At 42.0% G+C, this 19204-nt stretch overlaps 1 long non-coding RNA gene and 2 other non-coding genes across 3 annotated transcripts in view; all 3 read left to right on the forward strand.

The window, feature by feature from the left end:
* The first annotated feature begins 436 nt into the window (after nt 1-436).
* The window catches only part of LOC134092575 (uncharacterized), a 60494-nt gene continuing 41726 nt past the window's right edge, over nt 437-19204 (forward strand). The window contains exons 1-2 of the long non-coding RNA XR_009940253.1: nt 437-827; nt 10512-10667. This is a non-coding gene — a long non-coding RNA (uncharacterized LOC134092575). The remainder of the gene's footprint in view (nt 828-10511; nt 10668-19204) is intronic.
* On the forward strand, nt 1513-1604 carry trnar-ucu (transfer RNA arginine (anticodon UCU)). The gene is given in 2 exon segments: nt 1513-1549; nt 1569-1604. It is a non-coding gene; the product is annotated as a tRNA-Arg (tRNA).
* trnar-ucu (transfer RNA arginine (anticodon UCU)) lies at nt 6112-6200 on the forward strand. Its single transcript is given in 2 exon segments — nt 6112-6148; nt 6165-6200. It is a non-coding gene; the product is annotated as a tRNA-Arg (tRNA).

The raw sequence follows: 19204 nt of genomic DNA on the forward strand, positions 1-19204 counted from the left end.
ATGTACAGTATGTGATATGAGGTGTGTGTGTGTGTGTGTGTGTGTGTGTGTGTGTGTGTGTGTGTGTGTGTGTGTGTGTGTGTGTGTGTGTGTGTGTGTGTGTGTGTGTGTGTGTGTGTGTGTGTGTGTGTGTGTGTGTGTGTGTGCGTGCGTGCGTGCATGCGTGTGTGTGAGAGAGAGAGAGTATTTGCTGACAAACTTTTATTAAAGCAGTGTATGCTCACGTCAATGCATGCTTGTGTGTGAATACAGTGTAGCCTACAATGGACACTCTGTGCATTGACAGAGTACCTGCTGTCAGTGTGGCCCTTTAAAACAACACGCAGAATTATAAACCACGCCAGTAGTAGGGCTTTATTGGGTAAACATTAAAGTGACACTATCAGGAGATGGGCGTTTATTTATGAGGCTTAGGTAAGGGCTCTGCCGGCCTGAGTTATGTGTGAACCTAGCAAAGGATGATAGCGTGGTAGGCTACGTTAATGTTAACCTTTAGGCTACTTGCACTGTCTTGCGCAGACAAGCAAAAAAACGGAGTTCAATTGTTAAACTAATTTGCCTCAATGAATATTCATGAAGGCCCACTGGTGGTTCAACATTTTAGTCTCGTCAACGTAAACACATTTTTGAAAAACATTAATTTGACTCGAACTCAACCATTCTAACCATGTAGAACCTTCATCGTAGTCCACTGGCGTAGGCCTATACAAAATGTGTAATGCGTAATATAGCCTAACCACCCAGAATAGGTCAACATCAATTATGTCCAAGCATCACTTGACTTCCGCAGTAAGAGAAAACTTTCGACAGACGAGCGACGGGATAAGGTAGGCTACCCAATATATTCAACATCAGCAAATTATCTTTCCCTATACATAAAATTGGCTTTAACAACTTTGGAAACGACTGGTAGCATAATAGATCAAATTCCTTCCGAAATTCATGAGTAGGCCTAGGGCCTTGCCTTGCCTGGCCTAAACTGACTAGGCTAATGTTAACACGGTGTGAATGAAACATGGTGGGACATTCTTGTGTGCAATTCTTCTCTGATTGTCATCCAAATAAATCTAACGTAAGATACAAAGCATGAGATGGGCTGGATACCGTAGCAGATAAAAATTCAATTTAGTGACGCTCAGTCAGAAGTTGTTAGGCTACGTTGAATGTTAAAAACCTAGACTTTTCTAAAAGGCAACTGTCAGCTTTGAGAATATCTTAAGACTGTCGTAGCATAGTCTACTACGAGCATTTGTGAGCAAATTTGTGATTTCGTGTTTTAGTTCAGTGGGTCTGACTGATACGTATCTATAAGCCACTTTATTGTTGCGTTGCACTTTAGTTGAAGGATGGGTTATGAGTGGACTGTTGTGCAAGTAGTTGTAATCGATGTAGAGTCAGATTGAACAAGATTTGCCAGCTGATGTAAATGCAATGCATAACTTTGTAATGTATACGAACTATTTTGGGACAGCGGTCTTTTTAACGGTGACGTCATGTAGGCCGTGTTCAGGCGGCTCTGTGGCGCAATGGATAGCGCATTGGACTTCTATGAAATTACCGAAGGAGTGATTCAAAGGTTGTGGGTTCGAGTCCCACCAGAGTCGTGGTTTTGGCTTGACAGTTAGCAGGATAAGCTGACCAAAGCCACCCAAATCAAAGTGCAGTGGATAGATGTAGCAGTAACTGCCTTCATACAACAGGGGCTTGGTCACTTTCTCCCAATATATGGATGCTAAGGTTTCCTGTTTGTAATACGTGAAGCTTGCTCACAAGGGTGTTCTTAGTTCTATACCTCTAATTGTAACTAGGTTGTGTTTAGTTTTGTAAGTAGGTTGTGTCAGATTTGCTCAGTTACCATACAGCCATTTCAATTTTACTGTCTCTTGCCAACAAAAAATACAGAAATGTCCCTTTGTGATGATCTGAATTTCAATTTAAAATGAAAATGATAGAGCACCCACAGCAATTTCAATCACGTTGGAATGTAGACGAAGACTAACACTACCATTGATAATACAACCTTCATCATTATCCTAAAGAAAAGACACACTCAGTGGTCACACGATCATCAAATGACCCATTATATTTGTAGTAGATGGCACCTGCTGTGTTTGTAGCAAACCGGCTTTTCATTAAGACAAAATGGTCTGGGGGGCTATATCGTGGTAAGATAAAGAGCTGTGGTTACAGTGTAATTTGAGTGGCTGGATGTATTTGCTTAAACTTTTAAGCTTAAACACAATTTGCTATAGTGTTCCATGAACTGCAGTCAGTTCAGAAGTGGAAGGAAAGTGTTCCTGAAGAGAAACAAGAGAAAATGGTAGTGCCCATGCCCACAGACATGCCCATTACTACTTTATCCTTTGACAATAGCCATAGCCGATCATTTCTCTGTGAGCAATTTCTCCGCTGTAAAGTACAGGCAGCGCTTGGGAAGCCACAGGTGACCTCTTAAGACCATCCGTATCAGTCAAAATGGCTGACAGTTGATTTGACTTGTAGCTAAGAGTTAATTGAAAAAGTAGTAGTAACTACAGTGTAGTTTAGTGTGTAATTCTGTTTATGTATATCCACTAACACCTGTTGTGTAGGCCTATAGTGCATATTCCGTAGGCTATTATGTTTGTGAAATGGCGGCAGCAAACAGATGTGGACGCTGCTATACATGACCAGACATCTGTACATGCGAAGACATAAACACAAGCTCACTGACTCCTTGCACTGTACAAGCCTTAGGAACATGCTCAGAAAACATCACACCTTTGCTTCTCCTGCCTAACATGGAGGCAAGTCGATGTTTCTGAGATCTCAACTGGGTCAACAAACAAAAACCAATTAAGTGGGGCAGCCTCCTTCAGGGAGTATGTAATTAGAGAACAGTGTGGACAGCTCTGTTCTAAATAGGCGCTAAAAGCCTCATCCATCATCCCTACGGCTCTCGGATCACGTGACCAGCACATGATGCTCCAGATGAGGCGACCTGGAGGAAGAGGCGGTATAGGCCGGCCTCTCTGGTAAATGGCGGCATACGATTGGTTGCAGGAAGGCATTGTTTCGCGAGTCGGAGCAGAGGTCAGACAGTCGGCGAGAATGACCTCTCTGCGACCTTGTGTTCCCTTTGTATGTTTGAGACAGTTATGCATGCATTTGGTTATTCTGTAGACTGCTTCTGCTGCGGTCATTTGTACTTTTCAGAAATATTATCATTAACATTGCAGACAATGTTAGTGGTCCGTTACAGAAAATGCTGGAAATTAGGAGGAGACGATGATGTTTAAAGTTGATCTCATATAAATGTTAGTTAGGAACGTGTAAGAGTTCTAGGTGAAGGGGTGTTGAATTGTTTTTGAAATGCAAGAGCAAGGGCCTCCTGAAAAAATCTGTTCAGAGTTCACGCATTGGGTGTCCTTTGACGGCCAGGGGTCATTTAGAGGTGACAGGACAAAGCACAAAGATGCACAGCAGCATCCTTGAACTGTGTCACCACATAACCCCCACCACCCCCACCCCCACCCAACCTTCTCCCCAAAATCCCCCATTCCCATTCGACTACCCCCCCTCGCCTTTCAGATAGGCCCCTCACCACCTCGTCCATATGGTTGGGAAACTGTTACTATGGCAATCATGTCAAGGGCAGTGCCAGGCAGGGAATTTGGGGTGACTTTCACTCTGATGGTGTTGGGGGGGGTGCACTGCTACAAGGTTGGGGTTGTGGTGTGGTCGCACCATCACCGACATCCCAACGTGGGGCGTCCCCACTCAAGCAGATATGCGTAGTCGGCAATCACCAGATGTATTTTAATAATGAATAAAAAAAAAAACTTTCTATACTATAGAAACTCATAGCTCATGTTTTTATTTGCTTCAATCACCAAATCCAACCGTTTTCTTTTTTGGACAGGCGTCTATGGGCCAGGGCTTAAATTTGTTTTCGCACAAAACAGTTGCTCAGCAAAGATGGGAAACACTGTAAAATGTATTACAGTATAAATAATCGAAGAATGGTCACATATTCAGGCTTAACCACTGTGGGGAGTCACCATTTCTTTGCCTTTCTACCAAACTGGTAAATCTGAATCAATTTGACCATGGCCTACTTTGATGCTCATGGTTTCTATAGAATGAGCGGAATGATTTAATTGTGGAGAATCTAGCCAATCTATAATGTATTTAGTCCATCACTCAAACGTAAACATTTAGGAACTCTGGCCAACTCTGCCTGCCTCTCATCTGTGTATTCTAAGCTGTGCCATCTACTCTGACTCGTGTCACCTAAAGCCGTACAGACTATAATAGCTCAAGCAGATAGTTCGGTTTCATATAACAAAAAAATGAGTCCTGCTTTTATATGTCCAAACCTGTAGCCACAGCAGGCCATTAAAGGGGATATGTTGAATTGGGACTAGGCTTTTAATTGAGTTTTTACAGTAAAAACTCATCTCATCTTGTGATTATTTAACCCAATTATATGCTCTGAAAGTGTTTGGTGTATTTTTCCATCCAGAGTTTATCAGTATGTGTGCTTTAATCAATTAGTAATCAGATTTGTTTTACAAGTCTTTAAAAATTACAATATGAAACTTTGCAAATTGATTTGCTGATATGAACTCAAGAAAGCATCCGACCCAGTATTACCGGATTCTGTTTGGAAACCGGTGTATATTTTCAAGAGTATAAGCACTGACAAAGACAGCTTGCCACTTGCTGAACATTTTATGTTTGCACTTAGGTTTTATACATACACATTTGCTACATTCAGGAAAGAAATATGTTAGTCTTTTCCTCTGAACTGATGCTGTGAGCATAGCAATGCCGCAGCTGAGCCATCAGCATATCTTGAGGGACATTGCAACTGGATATAATAGCTTGCAATCTTCCACTAATGGCTTCAAAGGTCAAATGTCTCCCCTCTGACACTCTTTTCATATAAAAGACAGGTGTTTTTTCCCCACTATTTGCCAAGAAGAGATAAATCAGATTTACAATGACGGCATACAGTTCAATCACACTCGTAAACAATGTATACATAAGGGGCTCAGTAGTCAGTGTGCTGTTTATTGGTCAGGTGGCAATACATAATTTGTTGTTGGAATTTGCAGGTTAGGATTAGATGAAATGCAGGATAGTTCAAGCAGATGACTATGAAAAATATAGTAAAGCAAGTTTTGACAAGCAGAGGTTCTGCACCCATTTTGCAAAAAAAAAAAAAAAAAAAAAATATATATATATATATAGCAACCTAATTGGTCGTCAGATGCTGGTTTGAATGTCAGTTATTTTGACAAATGTTAATTATTCACCAATGTGAATTATGGAAATTAACCAAATGAACCATTAACCAAATGAACCAGTTCACCAAATAACTTTTTTAAACTGAAATTAGAACATCTCATTGTTATGTAGGCTTTACAATTATTTATCTAATATTATGGGAAATTGTTTCAAAGAAAAATGGAGCTGATAGATTTTTGTGATCCCTGAATGCCTTGAGTATTAGCCGACATTCAAAGTTATGTTACTTTGACTTTGGCTTCAGTAATCATGTTTTTTCATCTGGTGATCACATGCTAGTTAGACATGGCTTGGACTTTTGCAACTAAATATTAGCCTAATCTTCAGCTTGTGTGAAAAGAGGAATTAAATGAGTATCTATGCATTCCCTTCAAGAAGAAATAGATCATGTGTGTTTATATGAAGGGCCACCTCATTATGTAGGCTGATAAGTAAATTTGCATTTCTTTTGTAACATTTTGTAGATTTTCAGTAGACCTACAGTATATAATATCCTCTCCACATCTTTCCCTCCGTCTTTTTGGAATGCTCAGACAGTTATTCTTTCTGTCTGATGTGTAGCTTACCCGTCATAGCCTGAAGTAGCCTACCCGTTATAAAAGTGAGAGATTGCTGCCTGAATCACTAATTTGCTCTGTGTGCAATTTGTTGCCTGACTGACATTGAGAATGCTGTTTAACCTCTTAATAAGTTCAGTGTGTTGTTATATGTATTCTCTTTGGGGGCTGTGGAGAATTATGTTGCACCGAGAACTTCAGCGTAAACTTTCTTCAGTTTAGGAAGACCAATGCTCTCGGGGGCAAGTGCAGTGTTATGGCCGGCTCCGTGGCGCAATGGATAGCGCATTGGACTTCTATGAAATTACAGTAGTGATTCAAAGGTTGTGGGTTCGAGTCCCACCGGAGTCGCTTTTGAGCTTCATCTGAAAAGCAGTTCTTGAAGCGTATGTAATCAAGAAAATGGAAAAGAAAAGTTTCGAGACATGATGACGTGTCCGGTGCATTCCATACATGTTGATCTGTCACTGTAAGTTGCTACTGAACCGTGATAGCGAGTTATAGCCTACAAAGAATAGGCTACTTAACACAGTTACAATTCACGTTGTGAGTCGTTAGTCAGACTCAGAGCACAACAAACAAAACAGTTACACACACTCGTGATTTGCTTCAGATGTTTGCTTGGATAATAGAAAAGCCCATCTTGAACTAGTCTATACTAACGGAAAGTTTCTACCTTCACGGCATTAAACTGATGTGGATTATTGCTTTTCCCAGTTTATTTACAGCTGGTGAACTGGAACGCTTGGTTTATTACAGGATTACGCTATAAGTACACGCCAGTCGACTCCACAAAAGATTAGTGCGCTGTTGCCTCTACTCCTTGCTACTTGCCTGTAGGCTACGTGCTCGCTCCAGTCTCTTTACCTCACTGCGTGACGTGACCGCGCACGGGCTTTTATTTTGGTCAGTGAGAAGGACCTCTGCAAACTGCTGTCGACCGCTCTTAGCCATGATGATGATTTAATGACCAAATATGTCAAATACATCCCCGTTTATGTGAATTAAAATGAGTCTGAGACGATGCACAAAACATAACATTTACAGAACACCTGTCAGTCAATAAATACGTGTTTTTCTGCACCCATACCTAGTTGTCATATTAGGCTATTTATTGTTATTGACCAAGCAGCTGCCAAAGTAAGCCTGAAATATCACAACTTTCCTCGAGAACATTATCCAAAGTTATTTACTGGAATAGAACACAGACAGATACATTGGCACATACAGGTCGCAGAGAGAGAGAGAGAGAGAGAGAGAGAAAGAGGGGGAAAAGTGAAGATGTCTCCAAATAACGTTGTAGGCTACATCGCGAATTGTTGTACAGAATCCAAATTGTCTTGTAAAAAATATCAAATTAGGCCTACTTGTTATTTTATTTTAAATGAGGCTAGCTGAGATGCATATTAACAATAAACAATAGAAACAACAGCAAATGTCTGTAAAGGCCTATTTTTTATCTAAAGTAAAATAAAATGGATTAGATCAAGGTATTCACTTTTTAAATAGCCATTATCATATGGATAGGGAGCATGGGCAATTACAAGCTCTTTTATACACCACGTTAGGTAATCAGCACAAACTCATATTATAGACGTGGTATTTTGTTAAATTAAATTATAGACCCATTACCTGATTATATATTTGAACGATGTTTGTTATCCCATGAAGGTGGCAGCTATTACAGTCACTATGCCTCCATAATAGTGCAATGAGCAGAAACGGCTGCTTGAACCTTATGGCTGAATGAGGAGAGTGGTGGTTGTGCGCGTGTGTGAGGAGGGGAAGGGGGGCAATAATTTTGTCAAGGGCCTTTGTGTACAAACCTATTGAGCTACATTTTGTTTGGTATGGTTCCACCCGATATCTACGGGGACATGAACGGAAAATAATGGAACCACGGGCCTATAGCCTACACGAAATGCTGCTAAAAATTAATCAAAATTCTTCGTTTACCCCTTCTAATTCATTTTAAACTAACATAGGAATAGTATGTATGTCTCTTTATTAGGCTATATTAACGTTTTCTTTGTTGGGAGCAAGCGACCCATCCACAAATGTGCGGTGTACCACACTGACCCTTTGTGCGTCGCATGGTGGTCTAAACTCAAGGGACGTACTGGCGTGGGGTATTTGTCATGTTAGCATGCAATATTTCAACTCGCAGCGGGGTGAAGACTTACAGCATCAGCTTGTGTTCGATTCAGCTGACAAAGGCAGCATGGACGGCATTGTAGTTCATCGGGCAGCAGCTAACCTCTTAAAGATCTCTGTAGTTGGTGGTTACACACAAAACTTACATTCCTGCTAGTTTCTGAATTAGTGTGGAGAGCAGTCTAGATGGCATGACTTTATGATATTAAAATGTGCCTATTTACGTGAAAGCCTAAGACACAAGGGAGTCGTTCGCTCGAAGATGATTGAATTAAAATGACTGATATTCACAAGTTTATTGAGTGTCCTCCTTAAGCGATAAATAAAAAGTGCATAGATGCGATCAATGGTTCTAATGTCGTAGGGTTGTCACAATTCTTCTTCCTCTGGCTTACATCGATTGTGCTTAAGCCAAACCAAGGATGCCTCTGTAAATAGCGAACCGGACTGTTATACAAAAATATTTGTCCATGGCCAGGAGCAGTTGATGGTTACGAACATTATACATGGTTAAGAACATAACACACTAAATGCACACATTATAATAATAATAATAATAATAATAATAATAATAACAATAATAATAATAATAATATTAACAACAACAATGATAATAGCCTATTAATAATAATGTTTTCAGAATGTTTTCATGGTGATTGAAAGATGTAACAATGTTTGCCCAGATAGGCCTACAGCATTTATCTTATAAGCAAAGATAAAAAATAATGTTGACAAGCCGTGTAGCTTATCAAAACTGTAAATCAAAACCCATGGTTCATTATGAAGTTTAGGTTACTCACTTTGTCATAACGTCAGCGATTCTATAGGCTAACATAGGTTATTCTGGCATAGGCCTATTGATGAAGGTAACAGAAACAGAAACATTGCCTATTCCCTTGCTCGCCTGGTCGGTGAAAGTAACCATGAGCAGTGGAACTCCAAAATTGTACGCAAATGAATGACGACCCAGTGCTCAAGCCCTGTGTATGACCCGGTCAGTATTGTCTCGAGGCGAGTCAGGGGTCAAAAGGTTAAAGTTGAACTCGAGAGCACGCAGATACCCACGGCACTGCACTGGATGTCCTCACACTTTCAACAAGAAAACTTCCACTTGCGTGAATTACTCCAAGGACATCACATAATTCTTACGACTAACTATTTCTAAATTAGTTTTTTAATCAAGGTAGAACAATGTTATAGCATAGACTACTTAAACAGAAAATTCTGACATTCTACCGAACTTCGTGAGATTGTAGGAGACTGTACTTATGATCAGATCAAAACTGATAATCTCTAAACGAGCTCAATAATTCTGTTCGGCGTTTTGGCCATCTAAAAATAAATCTGACTTGTCTCAACATGAGTTGTACACAGAGGGACAACGTTTGGCCCCTTTCGTCAGGACGATCTACTTCCAACAGTCTGGTGGAACACTGCACAATAACATTTAATGACACACCGTGGCATCTAGTGTCTCCTAAATACAACGATAGCTTATGTAACTGGTTTGACTAACGTGTGTAGCCTACTGGAGCTAGACAATTTTCGGCAAAATGCTGAGACACCTTGAGCATAAAATAAAATGCTTTGGCACATGCAGAATGTAGCAATCAAAGTAAATGTCAAATGTGGTTGTTGGAACGATAAATGCCTCTAAATTTCAATGTATTGACCCCCCACCCCTCCCCTGTTTTAAACGTTTAAAACAAGTATGCTATCAAGTCCCAAGAATCCAGGGAAGAAAGAAACCTCTCTGCTCACATCAGCATAAACAGCATAATGATATTACTATCGCTGGTAAAGAACTATTACAGCACTGCATTAACATCTGTTTTTCACCAGAGCCCAGTGGTTTGAAGGCAGACGCTGCACTCTTATCACCTGAACCCTTCAAGGGGTGTAAATTATTGGGTTGTGGTGATTTACCGTGTAGTGCCTTAAAAGAGTGCCACCGACCTCGAACATATTTTTGCACATGACAGGCAACACATAGGGCCCTGTTACTACACCAATATGCATTTTTGGAGAGGATAACATATCCCGTCAAAGGCCTGACGGAAAATATCTTAAAGCCAAGATATCAGTTTAGTCATTAACATTATGCTGACGAATCTGAGGGACTGGGTCCATTTCATCCCTCCTAACTGATCTGTTTCAGTGCCACATGTATATTTCTTCACTTTTTAGAGTTCCACTATTGCTCCAAGAATATCAGTGACTCGCTCTTTGAAATCAGATGTTTGCAAGTGGTTATTTCATAATTGACACATATTTAGCCTGCAAATCATCTGATATTTTGTCTTGTATTGGTTGCCACAGAAGTAGTCGGTTTAAAATCATTAAAGAGTAACGAAATAGTTATTTTTAGGTGAGTTAATGGATTCCTTTAGCCTCGATTAGGTTACATTGTTGTGTTCGATGTCATAGAATATTGTCTGATCATGTCATAGTCCATTGTTATCAACTGCGTTTTCTTTATGATGATGACTATGTATTGTTACGTTTTAGAATTCTACCTCCAGCGTTCGGAAATCAGGACTTGTCTTCACATGAGGAATACCGGACAGCATTTGTGATCCACCTGTCCTCCAAATCAGTTTTGAGAGCGCAAAGGGACCCAGAGGGGCAGTAGAAGCCAAACTTTGATGAAGAGGTGAAGGTGAGGTAAGGAGCAGGGGAAGAAATAATCGCCCCTCACATCTCTCAGAAGGCTGAAGGTAGGCCTACATGATCCTGAGCTCTGATTAATGATGGGCGCTGATGTCGTCCTGAGAGTTTGTCTCTCTCGTCCCCTCTTTCCTTCCTTTCACACCCTTTTATGTTTCTTTTACTATTTCACGATTTCTAAACGCTGCTATCTGTTGTGTCTGTTGCTCTTGTTGAAATAGTTCGACACAAAGTCTAAAAAAACGTTGTAGAAGATGGATAATGTGTCAGCGCAGTCGGCCTGACGCTCTGTTTTAAAAGCATATTGCGTCCCAAATAGGCCGAGCGTTTTATTAGTTTATTCCTCCCCTCAAACCCATCCCAAAATGCTGGACATTTATCACGCACTGGTCTATTTTTAAGCTGTTGCAGCTCTGATGCAACAGTAAAGCCAATCCTTAATAGCGCTCTTGAATGATTCCTTTTTCGGAAATAACCGTGAGGGACATGAATTCAGTGGCCTTGTTTCCCAGCATTTGCCTAGTGAGTCGTTCTCGTAAACCTCTCGCCCCACTTCAATGTCAAATAAATAATCTACCTGTACATGACAACGGCTAGAATCATCTACAGTAGCCTACCTGCAACAATCTGTTTGTTGTTTAATTAATGGCCATGACATAAACGACACACTTGTCCACGAACAAAGGGTAGCCTACTGTAGCCACATACAAGTTAGACCTGTAAATTAAGCAGTTAAACATCAAACACATATTTTGGATCAGCCTTGAAGTATATTAAATGTACTGGAGTGTCCCGTTGAAGTGATGCCTGTCCGTAGCCTACAATATGTTCACATTTCGTAAAGGGTGAAACTGTCCCAGGGATTGTAATTGATATCTCGGAATCCTTAACATCCGGAACTTCTCACCTCAACTCTACCATAGATGAACTCATCAAACAAGTTTTCTCATCAGCCACTTCTCCGCAAAGACGCTTGTAATATTAAGATTATATAATAATACGATTTAGAGTGACCACTTCAAGGAAACTGGTCGTTTTTTAAAAAGTTAGGACAACATTCAGAAACCTGATGCTTGATATTGCAATGAGTGAATGATCCTGTCCTGCGAACAGTAGGTGCGCTGTACCGCATCCTTCATTACCACGAACTGAGACTGTCTTTCAACTAGGCTATGTGTATGGCTATGGAGCACATGCAGACTATGCAGACAGTACAGGCGTACTATAAAACCTTTTGGTTGGCTACATCGCATTTAACATTTGAACAAAGTTGTTCTTTCAGAAATAATGGACTATTCCGGTCCTAACGAAGTGTAATTAATGAATCTAAATTCAACCGCATTTAAACCGATGAAATGTTGCTAACCTCTTTCTTCCGTTATACATTTAGGGTGATTCACATATCGTGACGACAAACTACTTATTTCTCGCTCGTGTTGTTTGAACTCCAAACAACTTATGAATAATAACATCGCTTTTCAAATTTGTCAAATTAATCGGCGGTGACAAACTTCTTCAGTGAAATGTAATTGTTTTTTAAAAAAGTATTTGCATAGGCTATTTAATCATTTGTGGTGTAATAAAAGGAAAAGGATCAGATTTAATCCATTTAAAATATCTTCTCTGCTTTTCATAACATGTGTTCAGCCTACTGTATAAATACTGAATAAACTCAAATACAATGTAGATTCAATAAACACAATGTATTTCACTAACATAATATAAAAGCAAGCCTAAGCAAACAGTGCACTCCATTGTAAATATCAGTTTCTCTGGCACTCTCAAGAAAGTTTTCTGAAAACTTTGGAAGCACCCTATTGCAACTACAAATCCAAAAAAAGCTCTATAGATAACATTGTTTAATATTAAATCAATAGAATACGTTTTACATGTATTTGCTTAGATAAGTACATTTCAATCAAAATACTTACCGTATTGCACTTGTGTCTGGACTGTGTTCTCCTCTGATGCCAGAAGATTCTGTGTTAGTAATGATGTGGAAGTGTTGGCTGGAAGAAGTGGGAACAGGGTGCCATTTTAGCATAGTCGTTTGGGGCCCTCTGTCCACCCCCGACTCTCTCTTTCTCTCTCACACACACACACACACACACACACACGCGTATGTACACAATCACACAAAACAGACACCAGTGTCAGTGTTGATTGACCCCTGCATGACACCCAGAAAGTGAGATCACAACAATCATTGAGTTCAAAGGTCATGACCGTCGTCACTGATAGCAGTGTGGGGACAAATGTATCAATAGTTATTTAGATTATTTCTTGTTTTATTAGCTGCTTCCAGTCAGAGTTAGGTGGTGAAATTTCCAGGGAAAGTAATTACACTTAAGCAAAAATAGCAAAAAGTAGGCTAAACAAACAAAAAAATATAATCTGTTATGTCTTTCTTCATTTGGAAACACATAGGCCTAATACATGTTCCTAAATACACGTGAACAATACAGAGAGGCTAGGACAGGTAATTTATGAATATACATCTAAATATTCTGAGAATTAACTTTTCCATAACCAGTTATGAGAGCTGCTTGCAAGCTCGATATGTGACTGATTGTTTTGTCTTTTGTCAGAGTTGCAGTACACGGCTGCATAGAAAGTAACTGACACGGGTCCAATATCCAATTGTACATTGATACCTGTGATTGATGATCATATTTTGTGCAATTCTGAGATATGTTTCCCCAAGGATTGCGAGCCAGAGCAACTACAGAGTTCAGCTCAATTTTTCAAAAGAAGGTGGGTAAAATTGATCTGGTAACCACTATGGTATTGCTTCGCCTCGGCCTCCTCTGACCAAAACCATCAGTTTACTAGCGCATTGTTGGTGGTCATTTGTTCTGTCGTCGTAACGGTACATTCATCGTTATATTCTTACAATTTGCTCTTAACGAGGTGGAAGCCTTACTTCTCAAAATTCAGGCCAGGCAAGTTCAGCAGTTGTTTGCAATTAAAAGAGCAGCATTTAGGACTTCCTTCCTTCACTTAAAGCCTGAAATAATGACTATGAAAACTTAGTACTTGTAATCATGCTCAAATTTGTAAATAGTATTTGTGAATCTACAGTCCTATTATTGTCAGTGTCGTTATGGTTGCATTTATTGGCCTCATCACCGCAACTGTCATCATCATCTTCATCTCCTATCATCATTGGCACCATCATCTGATGTGGTCTGTTTGTATTTCTAGTCTTGAGGCTATTTAGAAGAAAGATTTGATGTACATTTCTAAATGATCTGCGATACTTACCATACCATCGGTCTAAAGATCAGGCAGACACTGAACACGCACACAAACACCCGCGATACACACACCAACCCACCTACACACACACAGATACACTTTCAGGACACACACACACACACACACACACGTCCACGGTCCCAGCTGGGAGTGGTAATGGGACTCTACAGGCTGCGATCAATGGCTCACTCTTCACATTTGCATAATAAGCATATCCGTCTGCGTGACAGCTTCTCGGGGTCGTTCAGGGTTCAGCTGCCTCCCCGCATCTCCCCGCGCCCACTGCTGCACAGATAAATCTCCTCGCGACGCGCCTCTGTTTACGTGCCGAATATTAATTCACTCGCTGCCACCGCCGCCGCCGCCGCCATCGATGCCTGGGTCCGATGGTTTGCCTGAGCACACGAGCGTGCACGCACTCACACACACATACACAAACGTGCATGTATACACAGATACAGACACACACACACACACACTCACACACATACACACCCAATCACAGACATGCATGTATACGTAGATACAGATACAGACACACACACACACACACATACACACACACACTGATAGACAGACAGCAGACAGACACACAGACAATCAATGCTCAGAGACAGTAGTGCACACACATTTGCATTCACACAAACCGATATGTATCCACGCACACAAACTCGAGCACAAGCCCATGCACATGTGCACATGCCCAGGTACAGAGAGTCATGATATTGAATTTGCAATCACTTACATCAGGACTGCAAGGGGAATTGGAGGGGGAGGGGGGGGGGGGTATTGCAGTCTGGCGAAAATGTGTCCTCTCTTGTCCTTCCCTATTCAGTGTGATTACCCTACTGCTGCATCACCCTCCGCAGTGTGTCCTGTCTGTGTTTGTGTTTGTGTGTGTCAGGGAAAGGGACTGCTTGTATCTTTGTGTGTGTGTGTGCATGTGAGTGTATTTCTGTCTGTGAGAGATACAGAAAAATACTGTGTGTGTTTGTGTGTGTGCGCGCGCGCGTGCATGTTTGTGTGCAATGTGTGTGTTTTTCACTGCAGTAATTGATTTATCATGAAATATGCATTTGAATCCAACCGTACACTGAAATGAAGATGACTTTTAATGAGTATTATTGATGTGATGGGTGCCTTCGTTTCCGATTGGCTAGTCTTATCCCATACCAGCATTTCCACGCTGAAGGCTGTTGCCTTTCCTTCTTTGTGGAAATGTCTGATACAAGTCAGGTGTTTCCTCCATCTGATTTAATGATTAATGCACCATTCAGTTGGAGTAACATTTAGAAAAATGTGTGTTCCATTTGTACCCTTTTCACAGTTGATATGCTTGCTCATCCCCTTGTCAGCATGAGCTGAAACTCTTAGATCTCCGAAGGACTTGATATTAGTCACAGTAATGCATCAGTGATATTTATATCCCCTTAAATAAGGACCATATTGCAGCTTACTTCTGGGGAGGCTTTTTTTTTCGCGATGCCAACAGACTGAAGGACTGTTTTCTTTGACAGACAGCTCCTAAAAAATTAGACCTCTCACCTGTGTGTTTTGTCAACATGTTGTCTGTCTAAAAGTAGCCTTGAGTTCAGGTTTCACTTTCAAGGACCTTTCGGAGGGTCAACAAGGGTCAGCCGTCACCAGGGGGGAACCATAACCTGCCCCATGGCAGCCCTCGCTCTCGTTTGCATAATGCTCTACTCATCTGACTGCCTGTTTTAGTATGTCTGTGTGCGTATATATGTATATGTAAATGTGAATGTTTGTGTGCGTGTGTGTGTGTGTGCAGGAAGAGTCTTTTTAATGCACCATGAAGCTCTGACACTAGATTGAGCACTCCGAGCCCCCCACCCTGCTCATGATGTGGAGGGGGTTCAGGGTCGGGTCTTGGTAAGTGCCGCCCGGCGAAGGTGGCCTCTTCTTCGGGTGCGTCGACATCCTCACCTCCCCCTCGGCGCAACCCTGGGGAGACTGTCGGTCGGCCCACGCTGCTGGAGGCACGGCTCGGGCGTGACCCCGGGATGTTGTCAGGCGTCATTATTTCCCCATCCCTTGGCCCGGGGAGCACTGGATGGGGGAGCGGGGCAGGGCTGGGTATGGGGGGGGTGGAGGACGCGTTGGTGGTGATGGATGACAGGCAGCGCTGTGGAAGAAAAGGGTGTTGTACGGGGCGACACGGAGGCAGCAGATGCTGCTGCAGCCGCTGCCGTGCGGGAAAAGGTGGCAGGTCGGAGATGCTGTCGGAGCGCGTGCATCCCGACCCCTCAGCTCTGTAGGATGCACTTGAGGAGGAGGCGTTTGGTGCTCCATGAAGGATGGAGAGGAGAAAGGCTTGTGTTGTGCAAGCACTGGAGGCTACAGATGCTGCTTTGTCTTTTGGTAGTGAGAGCGAGTGGTGGTTGGTGAAATGTGTGTGTGTGTGTGTGTGTGTGTGTGTGTGTGTGTGTGTGTGTGTGTGTGTGTGTGTGTGTGTGTGTGTGTGTGTGTGTGTGTGTGTGGGTGTGTGTGTGTGTGTGGGTGTGTGTGTGTGTGTGTGTGGTGGGGGGGGGGGGGTGTCTAGGGCTAGAAGGATGAAGATGGAAGGAGGAAAACAAATATGTGCTCTTGTAGTAGTTATAAGTAATGGCAGTAGTGATGTGAGTTGTGGAAGTCTTTTTCGTCGCCTGATTTTTCTGTTGTCACCCTGAGCACTGTAAGTCCACAGTCTTTCAACGAGTGACTGTGAAAACACAGTATTTTTGACTGAACATGAATCAACTAATCATCTGATATTCCAATTGATTTTGTAATTCAAATGGGATGCAAGGATTAATTAATAATGTCACTCAAAGTATATTAATTTTAACCACTCAACGGGCCCTAATTTTGTCTAAAATGTATCTAAAGAAAATTAAATAACATAGCAATGCTTATTTTGCTCAATATCAAGGTACATTTTATACCATGAGCAAGATCCTAAGCATCAACATTGGTGAGTTACCTCAATACTCCCCACATGCTACAATACACTTCCATGCTTAAGCCACTGTGCTCATTGAGTGACTTTGAGTGCACTTTTGCCCATCATTTAAATGGGGGGTTACGGTCTTTTAATGCTCTGCTGCTGTACGCCACATTGTCATGGTGGCAGGGCTACTTTGTAGTAATAGCTTAGTGTCTTAATCATTCCAAAACAAACATCAGCCATTGCCTTCAGTTAGCAATGGCATGGCTGCGACCAGCCTTGCGCTACGTGGCTCTTCCTCCACCTGTTCTACCTCTACACTGGCCATCCCATGCCTCTTCCCGTTAACTGGCTCCAGTCACTGCCCTAACTGGCGTGCCGTTAAATTGCCATTGATTTTGATAATGCAGTGCTTTAATATGACAGTAACAGTTGTGAGCTATACAGGAAGTCAAATTTGGCCGGATGGATGGCCAGGCTGAGGTGAGTTACGACCCATCTACCTGAACGATGCGTCGTTCCGCAAGCCATTACAATAAAGCAGACAAATAAATAAGAGTCATGAAGGTGACAACACAGGGGATATTTAGCATTCCCTGGCGGAAAGACATCAGTCACTGGAGACTGAGAGGAACGCATGGGAAGGAAGCATTTCGAGGATTGTGGCATTTTTTGGAGTTTTGTTTTGCGGGTTAAAAGTTGATCAATTGAGGCGTAGTATTTGATTGCAGTTCAGTAAGTTGGAAAGATTTGTGTCGGTGAAAGTTTTGCTATCTTGGTATTGGCTGTTGTGCAGTACGTTTTCAATACAATCTGTGTGTCTCAAAATGATACATTTGTGATGTGCTGTATAGTTCGGCATTTGACAGTTTGTGCGTGAACACCGTTATTTTCGTGCTGCCTATTTGAGGAGCTCAGTGTGCCACTTTGATTCACCAGTCTATGAGGGAGAACACCCTGCAGTGGTAATTTCGGATGCTTTACTGCAGCAATAAAGGAAGCAAGAAGCTGTGCTTTGTAATCATGAACTATCAAAAGCAAGAAATGACGAGAGAAACTCTACCGTAGGTATGCAACACCCCCAGTACTGTATTGGAGTTCATCCACGCAATTAACGCCAGTCTAAAGAATAAATCCAGTAGAAGTGGAAGTAGAAATCCAGTATTAAGTATACAAATGATTGGAGTTTAGAGTGTATTGACAGTCATTGCCTCAATTATTTGGCTAGACAAGCACTGTGGAGTGATTAGCTGAGACGGGGAAAAAACCACGAAGAGAAAACTATGATTAGAAAGACAAAACAGCAGGGTTAGTGAGACCTCCCGGGGTAATAACAAATAAACCCAAATACACATAACTAGCAGCTCAGAGGAGACTCTTGTTTTGGCGTGGGCCATGGCGGCATTTGTTTGTACCATCTGAAAGTCTTTTAAAGCCCGGTCCCTGATGGATGGCCGTGGGACTTTGAGCCATGTGTCCCTAAAGTGGCGCGCGCCCGCTCATCTGCATGCGTTCCCACATTTACATAATTCCAATCTGGGGGTGATTACGCCGCGGAGTCATTATTTTAGCGCCAGCCACTGGCCGACAGCGTGACCCCTCCAGGTAATGTTGCATCTCGCCGCCTCTCTCCGTGTCTTCGGCCTGTTGACTGTGTGAAGTCAAGTGTCTCGTCATCTGTCTCGAGGTTCTGACTGTCTTCTTGTCATATTTGTTAAAAAAAAAAAAAAAAAAAAATGTAAAAAGAGGGAAAAAAGAAACCTGGAGTTTCTACATTTCTGATTGTTTACGCTCAATGCGATATTTTTTTTTTTTTTGGCCTCGCAGACATTTCAGGAAACCTGAGTGCCATTTATTCATATTTGTACCAGCGTGACCTAAAGCATGTTCAGTCACGTTCATGCCTCTTTCCCGTGTCTTGATGGAGGCTGCGTCGGTTGGTGTGTTGCGCTGAGTCTAATTAAGAAAGCTCTCTCTTCTTTGTGTGTGTGTGTGTGTGTGTGTGTGTGTGTGTGTGTGTGTGTCGGCCTTGTTCTCCACTGTGCTTCGTGATTAATCGTGGCGTGACAGTAATAACAGAATTAGAATGGTGCGGCGTGAAGCACGGAGAGCGGACTTGGCATTTGCCTCAGTCACAAACAGGGGCCATCGGCAGGCCAACCTCTCCATTATACCCCCTCCTTCAGCGTGCGCCGTGATGGATGTGGCCTCGGTTGAATTCGTGCAGTAACAGCATTGCTGGCTGCTGCCTATACCCCAGAGAGAGAGGGGGAGAGAGAGAGGGAGAGAGAGACTGAGGAAGAGAGGGGCAGAGAGTGAGAGACGGGGA

Source organism: Sardina pilchardus, chromosome 9, assembly GCF_963854185.1.
Source record: "Sardina pilchardus chromosome 9, fSarPil1.1, whole genome shotgun sequence".
Lineage (NCBI taxonomy): Eukaryota > Metazoa > Chordata > Actinopteri > Clupeiformes > Clupeidae > Sardina > Sardina pilchardus.